Source organism: Crotalus tigris, unplaced genomic scaffold, assembly GCF_016545835.1.
Source record: "Crotalus tigris isolate CLP2741 ecotype Arizona unplaced genomic scaffold, ASM1654583v1 scf7180000017666.379230911805:20528666, whole genome shotgun sequence".
In the NCBI taxonomy this organism is placed as follows: domain Eukaryota; kingdom Metazoa; phylum Chordata; class Lepidosauria; order Squamata; family Viperidae; genus Crotalus; species Crotalus tigris.
In genome coordinates this window covers 4429737-4454344 of record NW_024096552.1, presented here as the reverse complement: position 1 = coordinate 4454344, position 24608 = coordinate 4429737, and the positions used below count along the sequence as shown (strand labels likewise).

Sequence of the window (24608 nt, the reverse complement as noted above, 5' to 3'; positions counted from 1 at the left end):
TGCCTCAGGGTTGCAGAGGCTGGTCTAGCGCGGGAAGGGAACACGCCCGATCTGCCCGGGTACTCGGTCCATCAAGATCTCGTCACATTTCACCTCCACCCCATGCACAGGCCCCACCCTGTCCCTGCGCACTTGCGGGTTGGTGGCACCAGCAAAAAGTAAGCTCTACCCAAAAGTAAGTCCTAGTGTTTATTTCAGAGCGCAAAAGAAAGTAAAATGGGGTCTTACTTTCGGGGAAACACGGTACTGGCCTCAAGAAGAAGCATCAGTAAGGTCACTGATTCAACATCAGCAATTCCCAAATTCTAATGCTTGTCCTTTTTCTTCTAACAACATGGATGGTAAATAACATTCTAGTACAAGCCAGATTGCTGCACATTCCATGAATTAGTATGCTGTCTGCCATGTCTGGATCCTGGGGTGAAAATGAACTTGATTGCTGAGAATAAAGGTCAATCCACGGATTTCATTTATTTTTCCTGTGTGGATCATTTTACGAGAATTAAGCACACACAGTGATGGTGGTTCCACCAATTTTATCCTGTGTGGATGCCATTGTGACAACTAAAGGTGCTACAATGTTAAAGCTATATTTGCACTTGGTCTCAGCACTTTAGAAAAAAAACCCTTGTAGAAGCTGGGCACTTTAGAAAAAAACACCTCAGAGAATTATGTGGCTCATGATGACTAAGTTTTTCTTTTTCAGTAAAGCTCTTTCCACATTCCATGAATTTATGCTCTCTCTCCAGTGTGCGTCCTTTCATGAAGATTAAGATATCCTTTTCGGGTAAAGGTCCTTCCACATTCCATGCATTTATATGATTGCTCCCCAGTGTGAATCTTTTGGTGGCGATTAAGTTTATTGTTGCTAATGAAGCTCTTTCCACATTCCGTGCATTTATACGGTCTCTCCCCAGTATGGATTCTTTCGTGACGATTAAGTTTTTCTTTCTGAATAAAGCTCTTTCCACATTCCATGCATTTATACAGTTTCTCCCCAGTGTGTATCCTTTCATGAAGATTAAGATATCCTTTCCGGGTAAAGGTCTTTCCACATTCCATACATTTATATGGTCGCTCCCCTGTGTGGTTCCTTTGGTGGCAAATAAGATTACTGTTGCTAATGAAACTCTTTCCACATTCCGTGCATTTATACGGTCTGTCCAGAGTATGGATCCATTTGTGACGATTAAGATCTCCATTCTGGGTAAAGGTCTTTCCACATTCCATGCATTTATATGGTCTCTCCCGAGTATGGGTTCTTTGATGAAGATTAAGATGTCCTTCCTGGATAAAGGTCATTCCACATTCCATGCATTTATATGGTCTCTCCCCAGTATGTATCCTTTGATGAAGATTAAGATGTCCTTTCTGGATAAAGGTCTTTCCACATTCCATGCATTTATATGGTCTCTCCCCTATGTGGATCTTTTGGTGGAAATTAAGATGTTCTTTCCATGTAAAGGTTATTCCACATTTCATGCATTTATGTGGTCTCTCTGTGGTATGAATATTTTGGTGGCTATTAAGTTTATTGTTGCTAATGAAACACATTCCACATTCTGTGCATTTATATGGTCTCTCCCCAGTATGGATCCTTTTATGAAGATTAAGATGTCCTTTCTGGATAAAGGTCTTTCCACATTCCATGCATTTATATGATCGCTCCCCAATGTGAATCTTTTGGTGGCGATTAAGATTATTGTTGCTAATGAAACTCTTTCCACATTCTGTGCATTTATATGGTCTCTCCCCAGTATGGATCCGTTGATGAAGATTAACATGTCCTTTCTGGATAAAGGTCTTTCCACACTCCATGCATTTATATGGTCTCTCCCCAGTGTGGATCTTTTGATGACGATTAAAATTACTTTTGCTACAGAAGCACTTTCCACACTGCATGCACAATGTCTTTTTTTTGCTCAGACTGGAATCCCCCCCAAAATTTACAGAGGTATATGATCTGTCTTTCTTATACAGTTTTTTGGGTGAAGTAGGAGTAAAGAAGTTATTTTCCATAGTGTCTAGAGGCTTGCAGTTTTTCTCTAGTCTACTTTCTGCCATATTTATGTGCTTCAAATTCATCTTTTCTCTTTTTCTATATTTTCCTTTTCCCATTTCCCTCTGATCTTGCTGGGATAGGAAGCCACAAATACCAACAGGAAGAGAAGAGGATGACTTCTCCATACCAACTTCTGGCTCGTTTCTCTTTAGCCTTTTGGTGTCACTTTGATATCCTAGGGTTTGTACTTGTAATTCATTCTTCGCTATTTGGAGCATAGTTAACCTTCTCTGCTTATCGTTCTCAATCACAGATACATCATCTGCATGGAAAAAAAGAAAATTAACATTCTGATTAGAATTTAGAAGCTTAAGGAGGCGTGTCTTCCCCCACCACTCAAAAAACATGCCAATCTGTATTCCAGGTTTGGTACAATTCATTTGTCTAGCCAGGATGTGATATCTGCAAATTGTTATCTAAGAGTCTCTGATTGTACAGAATTTTTTTTCAGACAAAAAAAAAAAAACAGATTAAAGCTTTCCTGCGGATCAGTCAATCTACTTAATCCCTTCCACGGAGCATCTAGGACAGTGATGGCGAACCGTTTAGAGACCCAGTGACCAAAAACTGCCCCGCTCCGCCATCCCACTCCAGCCTGCTCTGCCCTGCCCCACCCCACCCACTCGCAGGGCCATCCACCACCTCCATGGCCCTCTGCAGATCAACTAGGCGGCCCAGCAGTATCATGGCAGCCATGTCCTCTGCCTGCGCCCTGCAGCATCATCGACACGCGATGGGGCGCAAGGGCGGAGTCCTGTCCCCACTGCATAGCTGCCCTGTCTTTGGCTGCGCTATTTGGTGCGGGCCATGCACGGGAGCAACTTTCCGGGGGAGGCTGCTGGTGAGGAGGGCACCACGGGAAGAGGCAAGGTTGGGGCGACAGCGCACGTGCCCACAAAGAAGGCTCCGAGTGCCATCTCTGGCACAGGTGCCATAGGTTCGCCACCACTGATCTAGCATATTCCCCAACTTTATGATGAATATTTCTGTCATGGCCTTATACAGAGATGAACATCTTGGCCTTACCCAGGGCAGCCATATTCCCAGCAACCTCCTGTATGACTTTTCTGCAGAAGGCCTTCTGGCCAGAATCTAGCAGCCTCCACTCCTCATCCGTGAAGTTCACAGTCACATCCTTAAAGGGATCAGAGCTCTAGAAAGAGAAAAAAGCACACAATCGCAGGAAACAGTTGAAAGTTTTCTCTCTTACAGAAAACACTCATTAGCAAGAGACCAAATGGACATTTTCTGTCAGGATACATTCATGTCCATGTCCACATAATCCTTGGGGCTAGAAAGCTGCAGCTGCATAAATCATGGCATAGCTACTTCCAGGTTATAGAATGCAACATAGCCAACTTTGGGGAGCTTCCTAGTGACCTGGAATAACTGAACAAGTAGGTTTTCGGCAGAAAATTCCCTAGACTTACTTGCCTCACTGACCAAATTCCTGAGAAAACAGGACATAGTCACTAAGAACTTCTTTCCTAACCTATTTCAAAATAATGGAAACGTCCTTGAAATCCAAGGTCACTTGACCACAGTCTTATTGTTATAGCCATTTAATGTTGACTTATTGACATGTCCTTCATGTGGTCTATTTTTGCTGGTATATTTACAGTCACCTTAAAAGGGAGATGGGTGGCAAAAATCTTTAACAAAATAAAGAAACAACACTTCTCAAGTATGTTTAATCCCATTGTTATTGTTTCAACTCATGGGTTTCATTTCTAACTCGTTTTAAGCACACTTTTGAATAGTATTATGAAGTGCTAAACGCTTTGTACAAATGTTACATTGCTACCCCAAAGTTCCTGCCTGTGAATTGTCTCATTTGCATCTCCAGAACAATCTTGAAAGCCAAATGTGGGTGAACACTCTATTCAAATGCACACAGACTCAGCTTTTGGTATTAAACACAGCTCCTCAATGGATGGAGCTGGAACACTACTGTTCTCAGAAGAAACCTGCACTTACCTGGCAAGGTGGCCAAAATTGGGTCCTCCAGAAAAACAGCTCCTGAATAGAGCTGGCTCGATCTCCTCTGCCCCAGAGCTCTGCTGAAATCTCCTCTGTGAATGGCTCTTGCATCTGAAGAACAAGCTAGTTCACAATCCATTTTCAGAGGATTATATCCATGTTAGTTCGCATTCCTTACATTTTACTTCCCTACTTGTACTTCCCCAACTCAATTCAGAGAGAATTCAGGGACTCTACCTGTGACTTATATTTCTGCATAAATGATGAACAGAGGGCCGTGTTTTCACGTAAATAAACTGTAAGGATGTGTTAATTACTTCATTTCTCTTACAACTGTGGTATTATAAAGCTTATTAAATATGGCTCTCTATCAGAGGCCATGCACATAATCCAATTGTTTCCCCTTATCTAGATTTAGATAACAGCAGATCACAACATAAACATTATTATGAAACATGTGGATAACATCCCAAAGGATGTAGAGGTGTTAAGGAAGAGAAAGATTAATTTAGGAAACAAGAAGAAATTAGTTCTCCAAATATGGGGAATTTCAGAAAAGGCTGCAGTCATATTTTTAATCTCTCTTATTAGAGACATGGCTAGATCTCTGATTCTTCCCTCCCACCACCCCACCACCCCCAAAGCAGCTCCCAGGATGAAGCCCCCCCACTCCTCACCTGCCCCTTTCCCGGCTCTTCCCGCTGGGCTTGGCTGAGGAGGAAGCCTTCGGCCAGGGCCACCGCCTGCGAACAGCTCTCGGCTCCGCACTCCCTCACCCAGCTCGCCATCTCCGCGGGCAGCAGGGCCAGCAGCTGCTCCAGCACCACCAGGTCCAGCATCTCCCCTTTGCTGCTCCTCTCCGGCCGCAGCCACTGGCGGCACAGGCGGTGCAGGCGGCTGCAAAGCTCCCGGGGCCCCTCGGCCTCCTGGCGGCAGCCGTCGAGACCGCGGAAGCGCCGGCGGTGGATCTCTGGGCTGAGGGCGGCCTCCATCCCTGGAGATCCCTGGGCTTCCGTCGGGTCTCCTGCTCGAGGGCAGCCACAAGAAGCCCGAGAAAGTCCCAAATGTCCCCCGGCCTCTCCGAAACCCCTTCTCCGGTTTGCAGGAGGGCAGAAACGGGTCTCCGCTCACTCGGGCTTTACCCGCCCGAGGAGAGCAACGGCAAATCCTTCCAACCAATTTCCTGGGCGCTCTTTTATGCCTTGTGGACTTCAACTGGCACGCTGGCTGAGGAATTCTGGGAGTTTTAGTCCAGAAGTCAAAAGGGCCAATTCTAAAGGCCTCTGCTCAACAAGGAGCCAGAATGAGAGATATTTGCTTCCTAGAGTGGACCTAGAAGGAAGAGAATCAAAGGGCATTTTCCTTTTCCGGCCTCCCTGAATGTTACGTCACTTCTCTTCTTCAGAGAGGGCGGAAGCGGAAGCTGGTACGACGATGCTTGCAAAGGGCAGGGAAGGACCGATGATCTCGGCGTCGCCCCACTTCATCGCCCGCTTGCTCCTGCCCAGGTGCTGCGCCCTACGGAAAAATCGGGAAACCTCCGCTTAAAGGAACAAGCTAAAACAAATTCTTAATTCCATATAACAACTAAATGGACTTCTCAGAGTAGCAATTTGCATGTTTTACACAGGAATTATACTTTTTTCCTTTAGGTGTTGAATTTACAACATCAAAATAGTTATAATTTATTATTTAACATCCATCTGTGATGGCAGGTTTATGGGTCGGGGTTTCCTTTGTAATATTTAATTGTAAGATTTCTTTTTCTTCGAAGGAAATTGCCCACTTGCTTCAGGGTTTGGTCTAATTCTGATGAATGAAGTGTTTCCTTTGGGTGCTAGTGGCTAGCTATCTCTGAGTTCTTTGAAAATCAAATCATTGTGCTCACTTTAAGTCTTCTGCTAAAAGACGAGAAGTGAACTCAGAATAAAATGTTGTAAAGTTGCTTCTTATACCCACCCCTTAATATAATAATTTGTTATAGGAGGCTTTTCTCTGTCTGATCAAACATTACAGGCAGTTTGTAAATAGGAAACAAAAACCGCTTACTTCCAGTCCCAACTCAACTCTGGCTGTTACAATGGGGTTTGGGTGATAAATTCCTGTGAAGAGGGAAGCCACCTGCAAAATTAAGCATTTGTACAGTAGTTTGATTATTCCTTTCATGAATTTTTATTTTGATTATTTCAGAGGTATAATTTTATTGCTATATATATTTGTATTTTTTTGATGTTGATGATGAAGTTGTAAGTGACCTTGGAGGTCATCTAGTCCAACCGTCTGCTCAGGCAGGAAACCCTATACCATTTCAGACAATTGGCTCCCCCGTCTTTTCCTAAAAACTTCCAGTGTTGGAGCATTCACCACTTCTGGAGGCAGGTTGTTCCATTGGTTAATTGTTCTGTCAGGAAGTTTCTGCTTAGTTCTAGGTTGCTTCTCTACTTGATTAGTTTCCATCCATTGCTTCTTGTCTGCCTTCCGGTGCTTTGACTCTCTCTTCTTCATGGCAAGCCGTGAGATATTGGAACACTGCTATCATGTCCCCCCTCGTCCTTCTCTTATAGCCAATTCCAGCAACTGTTCCCTATATGTTTTACCCTTCAGTCACCTAATCAAATTTGTTGCTCTTTCTAGAGGCTCAACATCTTTTTTACATCGTGGTGACCAAAACTGGATGCAGTATTTCAAGTGTGGGTTTTTTGGCAGCTGCAGCGCACTGCTGGCTCATATTTAAGTTGGTTGTCCACTAGGACACCAAGATCCATTTCACAGTTACTATTGTTGATCAAAGTACCACCTATCCTATACTTGTGCTTTTGTTTTTTCTTGCCTAAATGTAGAACCTTAGTTTTTTTCACCATTGAATTCATTTTGTTAGATAGCAGCTAATGTTCAAGCTCCATCTGATTGGCGCTCCTGGAAGTAGCCTCCGGGAAAGGAGTCAGCTGCAACTACAGCAGCGGTTCTCAACGTTTGTGTGACGGCGACCCCCGTCACACAAACGTTATGCGCATGTGCGGCGCGGCCGCGCATGGGGGCGGGGCCCACGCACGCGCAGCGCATGCGCGGCGCCACCCCCGGAGGCGTGGCGCCGCCCCCATGCGCGGTGCGCATGCGCAGCGCCGCCCCTGGAGGCGCGGCGCCGCCCCCACGTGCGGCACGCATGCGCGGTGGCGCCCCCGGGAGGCGCGCCGCCGCCCCCACACACAGCGCGCGTGCGCGGCATCGCCCCCACGCACAGCGCGCGTGCACGGCATCGCCCCCCCGGAGGCGCAGCGCGCCCCCGGAGGGAACAAAATGGCGGATCGCCGCGTTTGGCGACCCCACAAAAGAGGTCAATCGACCCCAAATGGGGTCGCGACCCATAGGTTGAGAACCGCTGAACTACAGGGAAGAGGAGGGAGGGAAGAGAGGAGAGGATATAAAGGGACGTTTTGCAGGGAAAGGGAGAGAAAAAAACCCAATGGGGAAAGAGAATGGGACACAGAAAGAGAGACGGAGAAGAGGCTTCTTTCAGACAAGGAGAGGGAGAGAAGGGGATAGAACAGTGCAAAGATTACTGTCAGAGAAAGAAGCACAAGTTTCCCATTAAAAGTGTGTTAAGTGGGTGTATAATAGTCCTCAACCTACAACCAGAATTGAGTCCAAAATTTATGTTACTAAGTGAGAAATTGGTTAAATTAGTTTTTTCCCATTTTATGACTTTACTTGTCCAATTTGTTAAGTGAATCACTGAAATTGTTAAATTAGTAACACAGTTCTTAAGCAAATCTGGTTTCCTCATTGACTTTGATTGTCAGAAGGTTGCAAAAGGGGATCACGTGACCCCGGGACCATCATAAATATGAATCACTTGCCAAGCATCCAAATGTAAATCACGTGACCCTGGGGATGCTGCAACGGCCATAAGTGTGAAAAATAGTCAGAAATCACTTTTTTTCAGTACCATTGTGACTTTGAACGTCACTAAGCAAATTCTTGTAAGTCGAGGGCCACCTGTACTTTATCACTTTTTCCCTTTTTTTGGGTCATCAGGTTTTTGATACCTTGCTAGGTGACTGGTGGTAGTCGAATATTGCCATATCCTAAAAGTGGTACAATCTGTGAAAAGGTTGAAAAGCCCTGCTTTAAATGTTACCTCAGTTGAGAGAATAGGTTTTGTCTGGAACAAAAATAATGTTCAAGATAAATCTCTCTTCTTAATCAAAGAAATTCTCCCTAACAACTGTAGTTTTTCCCTCTTTACCATATCTTTATCAACTTCAGCCCATACCTTAACATAATTATTTTGAAACAACAGTTCATATTTGTCAGATTAACACCCAAGTATTTTACTTTTTATTCAATCTCAAAACCTGATTTTTTAATCAATTGTTTCACCCTCTATATATTTGTTAACATCTTGTTTATTAGTGCTACAGCCCCATTGGCCATTAATATAACTTTTTTAAAACCTCAAAATTATTTTCATTCTTTCTCTTTTCTTATTTTGTGGAGTAGAAAGGTTATCCTGCTGATCAATTGTCCCTGTCTTTTGGCAGAATATTGTGTTTTTTTTCTCGGTTCTTCCCATTTGACACTCCATATTCCTTGGTTCTGGGTGTACTAAGTTGCCATACAAAGTTTCTCCCCCCCCCCTTATATTTTCCCTCAGGATATATTTTCTGAACCTCTGGGTATTGCCCAATTTAGTGGCACATTTTGTTTGATATGGATGTTGTCATTTTATTTTACATATCCAGATTGCAGTCGTGATTTTTCTCTTCAAATGTACATAAACTCTACTCAGCACAACCAGTACCTTGTTCTCATCCCATGCTTGAATTTCTCTGCATATTTGTAATGTTAACTGAAGAAAATAAATTCTATTCAAAATATACTGTATACTGTAGTCTGCATTCTATGATGTGTTCCTTTCTTGTGATCAAAGGGGCTCTCCTTGGTATCTGGGTCCAGCGCAGGTTGGACGGATCGGGGGCTGAACGTCGGATGGAGCCTGGTAGCATCTTTTCCAGATGACACCTTTCCTTGCAAAATGAGAGCTTCGTGAGTGCAGCCGCCTCCATCAGATGCAGAGACTGATGCAGGATGGAGATCGGGGAGGGTGACGGGAGGAGGAGGCAGGTTGGATCCGGAGCTGCAAATGAGGGGAAGCCACACCTCTGCCTCGCCCTGGAGGTCAGCAGGATGGCTGGAGCAGAGAGCTTCCTTTCCTCTATGCTCCCTTCTTGGAGACGGGATTTGCGCTCTAGGCCACGGGTCAGCAACCCGTGGCTCCGGAGCCACATATGGCTCTTTGAGCCTTTTCCTGCGGCTCCCAGCCTCTGCCATTTGTAGAGACAGAGAGGCACTTGTGCTTCCCTGCTTCCCTTCTCTCTGTGTGTGTGTTTGTGTGTGTGTAAAAAAGAGTGGCCTCATGCCACGCTGTTCCGATGAGCTGACAAGCTTATTGGGCGGGGCTCCTCCCTTTGCTGCGTCTGGGCAGAAAGCAGGAAGGTCAGGAGAGAGCCAGCCCAATAATGTGAGTCAGCTTGCCAGGTGAGTAGAAGATCGGAGAGAGGGAGAGAGAAAGGGAGGGAGGAAGATGAAAGAGAAAGGTAGGGGGAGAGGAAAGAGAAAGAGGGAGAAAGAGAAAGCGGGAGAAAGGGAAAGAAAAAAGGGAGAGGGAGAGAAAAAGGGAGAGAGAAAAAGAAAGGGAGAGGGGGAGGAAATAGAGGAGAGAGGCAAGAGAGGGAGAGGAAAGAGGGAGAGAGGGGGAGGGGGAGGAAAGAGAAAGATTTAGAGAGGGAGAGGAAAGTGTAAGAAAGAGGTAAGAGAGAGAGGAGAGAGAGAGAACTCATGCACAGCAGCCCCTATTTATTTTTAATTAAACTCTTCAATCAAGCTCCCCCCCCCTTGCACACACAGGCACAACTTTTGCAACTCCCAGTGTTTTCTTTTCTCTGAGAAACGGGTCTTTGAGTGGTTAAGGTTGCAGACCCCTGCTCATTTGATGGCCCGTACCCAATTTATCAAGAATTTGTATAACTGACTTCCGGTTCTGGAGGCAGCACCTCTAGCTATACGAAGAGTCTTGTCTCCTCATCAGCTAGTTTCCCTCCGCCGGTAGACCCTTATGCGGGTCGAAAGTCGCCCTGGAGGGTGCGACTACTGTCAAGGAGGCTGTGCTTGGCTGCGGAGGAGCAGCGGCTCCCCCAGCTGGCCGAGTGAACTCTGAGGGCCAATGGAGAAGACTGGCCAGTAAAATGGCCGATCACCCAGCTGCACCAACCGCAACTCAAAAGAACAGCTAAGCATGAAGACCCACCGTGGTGAATCCGGGTGAGACTCCTTTTTCTCTTGCTATTCTGATTCTTCCTGTAAAGAGCTCTGACTATTTCCCTTTGCTAAGAAGGCGGCGGCTGCCTATATTGGAAAGAGAGCTTAAAAGAAAAGAAAAAAAAATTCTTTGTCTTTTTTGGTTGTTTTTTCTACCATTGGATTCTCTTTGTGGGGATATTTGGTGGGGGGGGGAGAGGATATTGCTATTTGTCCCTATCAACTTTATAATGTTGGAGATACCTTTCTTGTTAAATTTTTTAAAAATAAGACTGAAAAAAAATTTTTTTTGTTAACTTTATCAATTTGAAAAAAAGATCTTTCAGTCCACTGAGGACATCTGGTGGCCAAAAGTGACATTATAACTCTATCTTTGTGATTGGAAGATGGATTGGATTTCATACAATAGTAAAAGAGAAAAGATAATCTGACATTCAGGTGGTGAAGCTAGCTATTAGACTTTGGGAGGCGGATATTTGTGGACTTTTTAAAAATATAATTTCTAATAAAGGAACATGCTTGTCTACTACCAAAATGGAAGAAAATATTCCACATCTTGACTATGATTTAATATTGGAAAAATTTTTTGAAATGACAGAAGACTTCAAAACGTATTGGAAATCTAGGAGACAATCTAAAGATGCCATCTTGGCACTTCCAACTGACCCTCCAATAATGAATCAAGCCATGGAATAAGGAACACCAGAGGAACAACAGAGCAATTCTGAACAGGCTTTCACACATCGGGACATGCTGGGAGAAAAGGTGGTAACCACTGAGACAACCAATTCTACAAAGGTTACCTACAACGGATGGATAACTTGGATAATCAAGAACTAACTGTAACTGACTCAGTTCAAATATCAAAAGTAACAAAGATTGACACTCAGATACAACTTTCTGGAAACCACAACAAAGTAGATAACTTATTTATAATTATAACATGGAATAAAAGTCAATACAATACTCAGATGATATTGGCAGGAAGAGAAGAAAATTTTGCTCAGTTTGAATTGGTTAGAAACTTTTGTAATCAAAGTTTGAGGTTTGATAATTGAAAAGTTTTAATATGAGAATTTGGCATAGAAAGAAAGCTAGAGTCAGGTTTAAATGTGAGATAAAATGCTACTTAATGGGTTTAAAAAGCTTTAGAGATTTTGTCTGATTTAATAACGAAAGAAGGATGAGAATTGACTGTTATCATAGTTGATAATTATTAGGGAGTAAACTTGTCTAGGGGTTAAAAAGATTTTATAGACGTAGAGTGATGAAATGATAGAACATGTTTTTAAAAATAGATGTTTTTGGAATTACATTTTTATTTTAAATATAATAATTATTTTGAAATAGAGAATTTCTGTCTGATTTAATAATGAATGAAGACTGGGAATTTCTTGACATTATACTTGATAAATATTTGAAGGTGTAAACTTTATAAAAGGGCTTAAAAAGATTTTTTATAGATGTAGATTGATGGAATTATAGAATATATTCTTAAAAATAGAACTGTATTTGTTGGATTTATATTGTTATAAATGAGTGGATGAAATGAGTGGATCCCTCGCCTATGTTCTTGATCCTCTTGCTCTCTGTGGACAAACTGTGGGATAGTGTTGCTGTTTGCCTCACTCCAGCTTCAGAGCCTATTAGGCCTCAACATAAGTGATTCATTTGTAGGAGGGTCCGAGTTGTCCCTTAGGGGGGCACTCTGCCAAATACCAATTGAGGAAGGAGTTGCTAAAGAACACAGTGAATGTTCTGGATCGATGGGAGGACAGGGGCTGCACTATAGTTGGGAAGGGGCTGAAGAGAGAAAACTTTCTGGGAGACATGCCTGCTGCAATGGGAATTGGGGGAGGGGCAATTTGGCTGCTACTGTGTGTGGGCACTCCCTACTCAGTCCCATTTTGGTGCAAAAATACCACCCTTTCTTCACCTGCATTCCCCTAATACCCCTTTCTGCTCCTTTCTTTGTGTGTGTGTGTGTGTGTACATGTTGTTTTCCTGTTCCACAGGGGACTATATTTAAAGATACAAAGGGGCCTTACTTAAGGTGGCATCTTGGATTTGCCTTTGAAGACGTCAAGAACTTGCAGATCTCTTATGTAGGAATAGCGATGGTAAGTCTCCTGCGGATGTCCTTTTCCCACTGGATGTTCAGTGATCATTTCTACATCCAGATTATTCCAGCTGGAAAAGAACAAACACAGAACACTCTGGAATGTTCTTGAGCTTTGCAGCTGGAGGTGGTTGCAGCTTATGGTCCTTTGCAGCACGACAGCTCTCCTTTTCCTCCAGAAGATAAAATGCATGCTGAAGAAGGCTCGGATCCTTGGAATCCAAAGTTCATTTAGCCAGCCTAGTCCAGGAATCGCCCCTAGAAACACCTTTTTAGGGGGGGATATTTTCAGCCAGTCTCTTTGAGAGCAAAAGAGAAGCATGCTGAATAGCCCAGGGTTCAATAGGCCGGCTGAAAAAGGTTAGTTTGGATTTTGGAGTGGACTCTTTTCAGTCAGGCCCCAGAAACCAGTCCTTCCTTGCAGCCTTCTTCATTGACTTTCGGTAAAGTCTGCAGAAAAGTTCCAAACATTAATTACATGATTACAGGCACTTGGCAACAGGCGGGAAAGCACTGGAGATACCATAAATATATTCACACTGTGATATGATAATGCCTTCTACTGTAAAACGTGGCTTTCTGATGTTTGTACTTGATGTAACCAAAAATCATGAGGGGTCACGTTCAGTTTCTAACATTAAACTGGTTTTCAAGTATACAGATTGGTCCACCTAAACATTCATCTTTTAGTTAATAACTTTTGTAATCTTTTGTCTATTCTTTGCAATAATTCGCAGCCTTGTAATATAAATACGGTTGCTTCCTTCTTTTTGCCTAAAATATTTGCCTGCCTAGAAGAAAAATAACTTTCCAATACCTGGTTTGCTTAATATGTTCTCTCCATGAAAAAGAGCATTGATTTGTGGTTATTAAGTACTTAGGTTATGATACAAGATTCCTAAAATGATCACAGAAATGGGATGCTCCAATTGAGATAGGGGCAGGTTTGTGACTGCGCTTTTCTGTGTGCTTTTGTACTTCTGTCACTTTCTTCCTATCTTTGGGAAGGGTTATTGTTGGGTACATAAGTTGTCTTGAGTACAGGCTTGGGGTCTGCATTCGTGGTCTGAGAATCCTGACTGGAAGGACATGTTGTCAGCCCCTCAAGGTAGTCCAGACAAGAGGCACGAGAATGAATACTAGCACTATCTCTATTGTGAGGCCACAATACAAAATCCTGAAACTCTGAAAGTATTTTTCCCATCCTCTCTTTTTACTCTTTGAACAATTAGGGAACTTCTTTTGCAATTCTTCCAATCCCCCGTCACCCTCACAATCTCCTTCTGGGGACTAGGTTATTTTTTAGATAACAGTTGTTCAGCCTAAGGCTTTCCGCACTTCTCCCAAAGTCATTCTCATTCTCCCATTACCCCCTCCCTATCCATGTTCTCCTGAAGTCTTTTCCACTGTTTGTTTGTAAAGAAGAGAAACAAAGGCATGTAAGACTTTCTAATAAGGTTTGCTATATTTTCAATGAGAGTGAATAGTTAGAATAATATCAGCTGAAAGGAGTCAATTAATTCCTGCATTAGAGGAAAGAGAGAGAACAAAGAAAGAGAAGGAATCCATGCCACTCCCTCAAATGCTGGAGCTTCTTACATCCCTGAGGAGGCTGGGAGAGTGAAGTAGGCTTGAATTTTTCTCCTTTGAATTATTTCTGAGTGGAAACAAACATTTGCCTAAAGAAGAAATAAATCATCATGAAATAATTTTTCACACTTAACAACCATTCCAACATCCTGATGATCATGTGATCCCCTTTTATGATGTTCTGACAAGCAAAGTCAATGGGGAAATCGAGATTCACTTAAGAACCAGATTACTAACTTATCAACTGCAGTTATTCACTTAACAACTTAGGCAAGAAATGCAGTAAAATTCACTTAACAAATGTCTCACTTAACGAGAAATTTTGGGCTCAATTGTGGTTGTAAATCAAGGACTATCTGTAGTCATTAAAGGCCTTTTCCCTCCACACTCAATATATTTGTGGGCTGGTTCCCCTGTGGATACTTTGGTGGCCAGTATGATACTAATGGCAGAAAGTGAAGAGGAACTAAAGAGCCTCTTGATGTGGGTGAAGAAGGAGAGTGCAAACATTGGCTTGAAACTCAACATTAAGAAAACCAAGATCATAGCATCCGGCTCTCTCAAATCTGGCAAATAGATGGGGAATAAATGGAGGTAGTGACAGATTTTATCTTCCTGGGCTCCAAGATCACCTCAGATGGGGACTGCAGCCAAGAAATTAAAAGATGCTTGCTCCTGGGGAGGAAAGCTACGGCAAATCTAGACAGCATACTAAAAAGCAGAGACATCATCCTGCCAACAAAAGTGCGTATCGTCAAGGCCATGGTTTTCCCAGTTGCAATGTATGGATGTGAAAGTTGGACCATAAGAAAGGCTGAGTGACAAAGAATTGAGGCCTTTGAATTGTGGTGCTGGAGAAGACTCCTGCGAGTCCCTTGGACTGCAAGGCGTTCAAACCGGTCAGTCCTGGAAGAGATCAACCCCGACTGCTCTTTAGAAAGCCAGATCCTGAAGTTGAAACTCAAATACTTTGTCACCTAATGAGAAGAAATGACTCATTGGAGAAGGGCCTAATGCTGGGAAAGATTGAGGGCAATAGAAGAAGGGGACGACAGAGAATGAGGTGGCTGGATGGAGTCACTGAAGCAGTAAGTGTGAACTTAAATGAACTCCAGAAGATGATAGAGGACAAGAAGACCTGCAGGAATGTTGTCCATGGGGTCGCAATGGGTCGGACATGACTTTGCAATTAACAACATCGCCTCTCTCCTCAGAAAAGCTCTTTCTACCCTCCATGGATTTATATGCTCTTTATGAGAATTGTCTTGTCCAAGTAAAGCTATTTCCACACTCTGTGCATTAATGCGGTCTATCCCCAGTGTGGATCCTTTCATGACAGTTAAGATGAGCTTTCCCAGTATAGCTTTTTTCAGTATCTACCTATATGGTCGCTTCACACTGTGAATCCTTTGGTGGTAATTAAGATGACGGTTGCTAATGAAGCTCTTTCCACATTCCATGCATTTATACCGTCTGTCCCCAGTGTGGATCCTTTTGTGACGATTAAGATTTCCTTCCTGGGTAAAGCTCTTTCCACATTCCATACATTTATACGGTCTGTCCCCAATGTGGATCCTTTTGTGATGATTAAGATGTCCTTTCCAGGTAAAGCTCTTTCTACATCCCATACATTTATATGGTCACTGCCCAGTGTGGTTGTTTTGGTGGCAATTAAGATGACAGTTCCTAATGAAGCTCTTTCCACATTCCATGCATTTATATGGTCTGTCCCCAGTGTGTATCCTTTTGTGAGAATTAAGATCAAATTTCTGTGTAAAGTCATTTCACATTTCATGTATTGTGAATCCTCTCATGAAGATTAAGATATCTTTTCCGGGTAAATCTTTTTCCACATTCCATGCATTTATACGGTCTATCCCCAGTGTGGATCCTCTCATGAACATTAAGATGTCCTTTCTGGGTAAACCTCTTTCCACATTCTGTACATTTATACGGTCTGTCCCCAGTGTGGATCCTTTCGTGACAATTAAGTTGTCCTTTCTGAGTAAAGGTCATTCCACATTTCATGCATTTATATGGTCTATCCCCAGTATGGATCCTCTCATGATGATTAAGATTTCCTTTCTGGGTAAAGCTCTTTCCACATTCTATGCATTTATACGGTCTGTGCCCAGTGTGGATCCTCTCATGAACATTAAGACTTCCTTTCTGGATAAAGCTCTTTCCACATTCCATGCATTTATATGGTCTGTCCCCAGTGTGTATCCTTTTGTGAGAATTAAGATCAAATTTCTGTGTAAAGTCATTTCACATTTCATGTATTGTGAATCCTCTCATGAAGATTAAGATATCTTTTCCGGGTAAATCTTTTTCCACATTCCATGCATTTATACGGTCTATCCCCAGTGTGGATCCTCTCATGAACATTAAGATGTCCTTTCTGGGTAAACCTCTTTCCACATTCTGTACATTTATACGGTCTGTCCCCAGTGTGGATCCTTTCGTGACAATTAAGTTGTCCTTTCTGAGTAAAGGTCATTCCACATTTCATGCATTTATACGGTCTATCCCCAGTATGGATCCTCTCATGATGATTAAGATTTCCTTTCTGGGTAAAGCTCTTTCCACATTCTATGCATTTATACGGTCTGTGCCCAGTGTGGATCCTCTCATGAACATTAAGACTTCCTTTCTGGATAAAGCTCTTTCCACATTCCATGCATTTATATGGTCTGTCCCCAGTGTGTATCCTGTTGTGAGAATTAAGATCAAATTTCTGTGTAAAGTCATTTCACATTTCATGTATTGTGAATCCTCTCATGAAGATTAAGATATCTTTTCCGGGTAAATCTTTTTCCACATTCCATGCATTTATACGGTCTATCCCCAGTGTGGATCCTCTCATGAACATTAAGATGTCCTTTCTGGGTAAACCTCTTTCCACATTCTGTACATTTATACGGTCTGTCCCCAGTGTGGATCCTTTCGTGACAATTAAGTTGTCCTTTCTGAGTAAAGGTCATTCCACATTTCATGCATTTATACAGTCTATCCCCAGTATGGATCCTCTCATGATGATTAAGATTTCCTTTCTGGGTAAAGCTCTTTCCACATTCTATGCATTTATACGGTCTCTGCCCAGTGTGGATCCTCTCATGAACATTAAGACTTCCTTTCTGGATAAAGCTCTTTCCACATTCCATGCATTTATATGGTCTGTGCCCAGTGTGCATCTTTTGGTGGACATTAAGATTACTTTTCGTACTGAAACTCTTTCCATACTGCATGCAGCGTTTCCTCTTTCTGCTCACACCTGAAGCCACCAAAGATATTACAGAGGTATGTGATTCGCATTTCCAGTACAGTTTCTCTGGTGAAGTAGAAGTGAAGGAGTTGTTCTCCATAGTTTTTAGAGGCATGCATGTTTCCTTGTCGTTCTCATTTACAAAAACATCATCTGCATGAGAAAACATGAAAATTAATATTCTGATTAGAATTTAGAAGGCCCACCCCCATCAAAAACATGCCAATCTGCGTTTAGTACAATCCATTTGTCTTCCCAGGGTGTGATATCTGCAAATTGTTATGTAGGAGGCTCTATTATATAGAAATAATGTTTTCAACCAAAAAACAGATTAAAGCTTTGCTGTTGAATCAGCCAATCTATTCAGTCTCTTCCATGGAGTATCTATGATATTTCTCAATTCTATGATGAATGTTTGTGCCACCACCTTATAGCAATCCGAACAGCCGGGCCTTACCCAGAACAGCCATATTGATAGAAACTTCCTGCACGACTTCTCTGCACAAGGCCTTCTGGCCAGAATCTAGCAGCCTCCACTCCTCATCCGTGAAGTCCACAGTCACCTCCTCAAAGGGATCAGAGCTCTAGAAAGAGAAAAAAGTAGACAATCCCAGGAAACAGTTTAAAGTTCTCTCTGTTAATGTACACAACATAAAACACACAGTTGCAAGAGCCAAATGAACATTTTCCTTCAGGACGGATTCATGCCACCCTGTCCACATAGTCCATGGTGCCGGGAAGTTGCAGCTTAACAAATCATGGCTTAGCTACTTCCAGTTTGCAGAATGCAACACAGCCAACGTTGAACGAGCTTTATTGTTACAGCCACTTAGTGTTGACTTACTGGCTTATCCTTCATGTGCTATATTTTTCTTGGTATGCTTGCAGTTATCTTAAAAGGGAGACGGCTGGCATAAATATTCAATAAAATAAATAAAAACAACTTAGGTATGTTTAATGCCATTGTTATAGTTTCAATCCATGGGTTTTATTTCTCACTATTTTAGGCACTCTTCCTAATAGTATTATGAAATATTAAACTCTTTCTACAATTAAATTTCATTTGTAACAAAAGGTTCCTGCCTATCAATTGTCTCATTTGTATTTCCAGCACAATCTTGAAAGCCAAATGTGGGCGGACACTGTTCAAGTGCACACAGACTCAGCTTTTGGTATTAAACACAGCTCCTCAATGGATGGAGCTGGAACACTACTGTTCTCAGAAGAAACCTGCACTTACCTGGGAAGGTGGCCAGAATTGGATCTTCCTGAAAAACAGCTCCTGAATAGAGCTGGATTGATCTCCTCTGCCCCGGAGCTCTGCTGAGATCTCCTCTGTGAACGGCTCCTGCATTTGAAGAACAGCCTGATTTATAATCCATTTTCAGAGGATAATATCTGTGATAGTTCGCATTACTTACATTTTGCTTTCCGACTTGTATTTCCAGAAACCCAATTCAGAGACACTTCAGGGACTCTGCATGTACTGATATTTCTGAGTAAATGAGAGTTAAAACAGCAGGCTGTGTTTTTATGCATATAAACTGTAAGGGTGTGTTAATTAGTTTGTTTCTCTTACTATTGTGGTATTCTAGGGCTTATTAAATGTGGTGCTGTATCAGAGGCCATTCACATAATCCAGTTGCTTCCCCTTATCTAGATTCAGGTGACAGTGGATCACAAAGTAAATGCTGATTATTATGAGAAATGTGGATAACATCACAAAGGATACAGAGTTATAAAAGGATAAATTAATTTAGGAAACAGAAGCATTTGCCTCAAGAAGAAATCCATTCTTCAAAGGTGAGGAATTCCAGGCTGCAGTCATATTTTTAATCTCTCTTATTAGAGATGGCTAGAACTCTGATCCTTCCCCCCCCCCGCCCCCCATGGATCTCCCAGAATGACGCCCACCGCCGTCCTCACCTGCCCCTTTCCCGGCTGGGCTTGGCTGAGGAGGAAGCCTTCGGCCAGGGCCACCGCCTGCGAACAGCTCTCGGCTCCGCACTCCCTCACCCAGCTCGCCATCTCCGCGGGCAGCAGGGCCAGCAGCTGCTCCAGCACCACCCGGTCCAGCATCTCCCCTTTGCTGCTCCTCTCCGGCCGCAGCCACTGGCGGCACAGGCGGTGCAGGCGGCTGCAAAGCTCCCGGGGCCCCTCGGCCTCCTGGCGGCAGCCGTCGAGACCGCGGAAGCGCCGGCGGAGGATCTCTGGGCTGAGGGCGGCCTCCATCCCTGGAGATCCCTGGGCCTCCGTCGGGTCTCCTGCTCGAGGGCAGCCAAAAGAAGCCCGAGAGTCCAAAATGTCCCCCAGCCGCTCCGAAACCCCTTCTCCGGTTTGCAGCAGAGCAGAAATGGGTCTCCGCTCACTCGGTCTTTACCCGCCTGAGGAGAGCAACGGCAAATCCTTCCCGCCAATTTTCTGAGCGCTCCAGGCACGCTGGCTGAGGAATTCTGGGAACTGAAGTCCAGCAGCCAAAAGGGCCAAGTCTGAAGACCCTGCTTCAACAAGGAGCCAGAACGATAGATATGTGCTTCCTAGAGGGAACCTTGTAGGAAGAGAATAAAAGGGGAACTTCCTTTTCCGGCTTTCCGGAAAGTCTACTCCGCTGCTCTTCTTCTTCGGAGTCGGGCGTTGGAAGCGGAGGCTGGGACGGCGATGCTCGAAAAGGGCAGGGAAGGACCGATGATCTCGATGTCACCCCTCTTCATAGGTTGCTTGCTCCTGCCCGGGTCCTGCGCCCTGCATGGAAGTCGGACAGCCTCCGCTGAAAGGTGGGGTTCTCCTTGGTCTCTGGGTCCAGCGCAGGACGGACGGATCGGGGACTGAACGTCGGAAGGCGCCTGGTAGCTGACACCTTTCCTTGCAAAAGGAGAGCTTCGTGAGTGCAGCCGCCTCCGTCAGATGCAGAGGCTGACGCAGGATGGAAATTGGGGAGGGGAAGGCAGGTTGGATCCGGGGCTGCGAACGAGGGGAAGCCTCGCCCTCTGCCTCGCCCTGGATTTCGGCAGGATGACTGGAGCAGAGAGCTTCCTTCCCTCCACGCTCCCTTCTTGGAGACGGGACTTGCTCTCGAGGTGTAAAGCGTTTCTCCCGGTGATTCGTCTGCCGGGTTCCTAGAACAGAAGGGAGCGTAGAGGAGTGAGGGTTGGTTTCGTTTTAACAGAGCTGGCACCGATCTCCTTGTTTTTCCTGTCTCTGTTTAAATACTCATCCTCTGGAAACCGTGAAAGAACAGATTATTTTGCAGAAAATATTACCTATCTGATTAATCAATACTCATTTGATGGCCGGTAACCCATTTATCAAGAATTTGTATAACTAAAGATCAAAAATAAGATATAAATATTTCTTAATTTCATATGATAACTAAATAGACTTCTCAGAGTAGCAATTTGCATATGTTTTACACAGGAATTATACTTTTCTCCCTTACGTGTTGCATTTACAATATAAAAATATTATTTACCATCCAAAGCTCTTTGAAAATCAGAGCGTTGTTTTCAGTTTAGATCCTCTGCTAAAAGACAAGAAGTGAACTGGGAATAAAGGGTAGCAAAGTTGATTCTTAAACACTCCCACCCACAAATTTAAGCATTTGTTATAGGAGGCTTTTCTCTTTCCAGTCAACTATTACAGGTAGTTTATAAATGGGGAACAAGAACCGCTTACTTCCACTCCTAATTCAACTCTGGCGGCTCCAGTGTGCTTTGGTTGAGGAGTGGCTGAGAAGAGGGAAGCCCCCTGCTAAATCATGCATTTGTACTTTGATTATTCCTTTGCCATGAATTTTTATTTTTCTTATTTGAGAAGTATTGTATTGTAGCTTTTCCCTCTTTACCATATCTTTATCAACTTCAACCCATAGCTTAGCGCAATTATTTTGAAACAATATACAGTTCATATTTCTCAGATTAACACCCAAGTACTTTATTTTTTATTCAATCTCAAAACCTGATTTTTTTTCATCAGTTGTTTCACCTTCTACATTTTTTGTTAAACTTCTTTTTATTAGTGTTATAGCCACATTGCTCACTAATACAATTCTTTTTTAAAGTTTCAAAATTATTTTCAGTCTTTGTCTTATTTTGATCCTGCTGATCAATTGTTCCTGTCCTTTGGCAGAATGTTGTATTTTTTTTTCCGCTTCTTGCCATTTGACTCCACATTCCTTGCTTCCTGGGTCTACTATGTTGCTGTACAAAGTTTCTCTCTTCCCCCCTCCTTTAATATGTTCCCTCAGGATATATTTTATCAGCTTCTAGGTATTACCCAATTTAGACATGCATACTCTTTGATATGGATGCTGTCATTTTATTTTACATAAATATCCAGATTGCAGTCACAATTTTTCTTTTGAAAGATATATAAGCCCTGCTCAGCCAGTACCTTGCTCTCATCCCATTCTTGAATTTCTCTACATATTTGCAATGTTAACTAAAAATAATGAATTCCATTTAAAATATACTGTACTCTGCATTCTATGATGGAATTAATGATAGAGAAAATCAATTTTTAGTTTTTCTTATTGCTGATCTCTATTAGGGAAGGGGGCTGGATGAAATTGCCCCAATTAAATTGCCACTGACACAGAACATTGTTGTAGAGTCCTATGATGCCTAATTTAATTTCTCCTTGGGGACATTTAATTCCTCTGGAAGTTTCCATAATTTGGGGAGAAAATGCATCCATTCAAGCAATCAATCAGAATACAGCAGGAAGGGACATTGGAGGTCTTCTAGTCCAGCCCCCTGTTCAAGCAGGAGACTCTTTACTATTTCGTACAAAGGACTGTCAAGTCTCTTCTTAAAAACCTCCAGTGAGGAAGCACCCACAACTTCTGGAGGTAAGCTCTTCCCCTCTTTAAATGCCCTCACGGTTAGGACTCAGTTCACTCAATTCTGCTTCCCTTGGAGACTACAGTGAACAAATCATTGTCCACACAAATCTTCTGCAGTGCGCAGATCACACGAGAGGAGAGGTTGAGGGTTTGGACAGGGTTCTCCAGCCTGAGAAACTCTGGCGAGTGTTCTGCTGCTCCTGTAATGCCAGGGGACAGTGGCGGGAAAGGACAGCTTTCAAAGTGGAAACGAGTGGATCCCTCGGCTAAGTTCTTGATTCTTTGCTCTTTCACTGGATGAGCCTTCGTGTGGGATAGTGCTGCTATTTGCTTCACTCCAGCCTTGGAGCCTATTAGGTCTTAACATAAGTGATTCATTTATAGGAGGGTCCGAGCTGTCCCTTACTGGGGCACTCCACCAAATACCAGCTGTGGAAGGAGTTGCCGGTAATAGTGCTGTTGGGGGAACTTTAAGAGGACTGCAGAAAAACGCAGTGAAGGTTCTGGATTGATGGGAGGACTGGGGCTACACTATACTTGGGGAGGGGCCGAAGAGGGAAAACTTTTTGGGATCCTCCTGCAGTGGAAATTGGGGGAGGGGCCATGTGGCTGCTAGTGTGAGTGGGGACTCCCTAGTCCCGTGGTGCCGAACCTATGGCACGCTTGCCACAGGTAGCACGCAGAGCGCTCTCTGTGGGCATGCCCACCATCGCCCCAGTCCTAGGCCTTCAGCTGGGTTTTATAAAACCTTTTCACTTTAGGCCTCCGCCGCCATATGCAAAAAAAAAAAAAAAGGTTCAATCAATTAATTTCTTGCCGGAAAAAGTTGATTGATTGATTCAACTTTTTAGTCCCACCCAGTCTGCCAATACCACTGCTGCCATGTCCAACCAATGGGCCACGCTCACCCAATTGGCCACACCCACCTGGCACCCGATGATATATAAGTGGGTTTTGGGTTGCAGTTTGGGCACTCAGTCTCTAAACGTTTCGCCATCACTGCCTTAGTCAGTCCCATTTTGGTGCAGAAATACCAGCCTTTCTTCACCTGCATTCCCCTAGTATCCATTTCTGCTCCTTTCTTTGTGGTGTGTGTGTGTTCATTATCCTCTTCCAGAGGGGACTATATTTAAAGATACAAAGGGACCTTCCTCAAGGTGGCATCTTGGATTTGCATGTTCTCTCCATGAAAAAGAGCATTCATTTGTGGTTATTAAGTACTTAGGTTATGATACAAGATTCCTAAAATGATCACAGAAATGGGATGCTCCAATTGAGATAGGGGCAGGTTTGTGACTGCTTTTTTCTTTGTGTGCTTCTTTCAGAAGGTATATTTGTACCTCTGTGTCTCTCTTCCTATCTTTGGAAAGGGCTATTGTTGGGTACATAAGTTGTCTTGAGTACAGGGTTAGGGTCTGCATTCCTGTTCTGGGAATCCTGACTGAAAGGGTATTTTGTCAGCCCTTCAAGGTAGTCCAGAGAAGAGGCACGAGAATGAATGCTAGCATTATCTCTACTGCGAGGCCACAGTTCAAAATCCTGCAACTCTGAAAGTATTTTTTCCATCCTCTCCTTTTATTTTTTGAATAATTAGGGAATTTGTTTTGCAATTCTTCCAATGCCCCATTCACTCTCACAATCTCCTTGTAAGGATTAGGTTATCTTTTCGATAAAAGCTGTTCAGCCTAAGGCTCTTCCCACGTCTCCCAAAGTCATTCTCATTCTCCCATTACCCCATCCCTATCCATGTTCTCCAGAAGACTTTTCCACTGTTTGTTTGTAAAGAAGAGAAACAAAAGCATGTAAGACTTTCGAATAAGGTTGCTATATTTTCAGTGAGAATGAGTAGTTAGAATATCAGCTGAAAGGAGTCAATTAATTCCTGCATTAGAGGAAAGAGAGAGAGAAGAATGAATGAATTCTGGCCAATTGCTCAAAAGCTGCAGCTTCTTACATCCCTGAGGAGGCTAGGAGGTTGAAATAGACTTGAATTTCTTTTTCTCACATGAATTACTTTGTTTAGTGACATTTCAAAGTTACAATAGCACTGAAAAAAGTGATTTATGACAATTTTCACACTTAACAACCATTACAACATCCTGATGATCATGTGATCAACATCCAGATGCTTGGCAACTGGCTTATATTCAGGACTCTTGCTGTGTCCCAAGATCATGTGATCCCCTTTTGTGATGTTCTAACAAGCAAAGTCAATGGGGAAATCCAGATTCACTTAACAACCAGATTACTAACTTATCAACTGCAGTTATTCACTTAACAACATAGGCAACAAATGCAATAAAATGGGGCAAAATTCACTTAACAAATGTCTCACTTAACAAGATGGAATTTTGGGCTCAATTGTGGTTGTAAATCAAGGACTACCTGTAGTCATTAAAGACTTTTTCCCTCCACACTCAATACATTTGTGGGC

At 43.2% G+C, this 24608-nt stretch overlaps 1 pseudogene; it reads right to left on the bottom strand.

Moving 5' to 3' along the window:
• Nucleotides 1-176: 176 nt before the first annotated feature.
• LOC120305038 lies at nucleotides 177-22940 on the bottom strand (annotated as a pseudogene).
• Between the last annotated feature and the right edge of the window lie 1668 nt (nucleotides 22941-24608).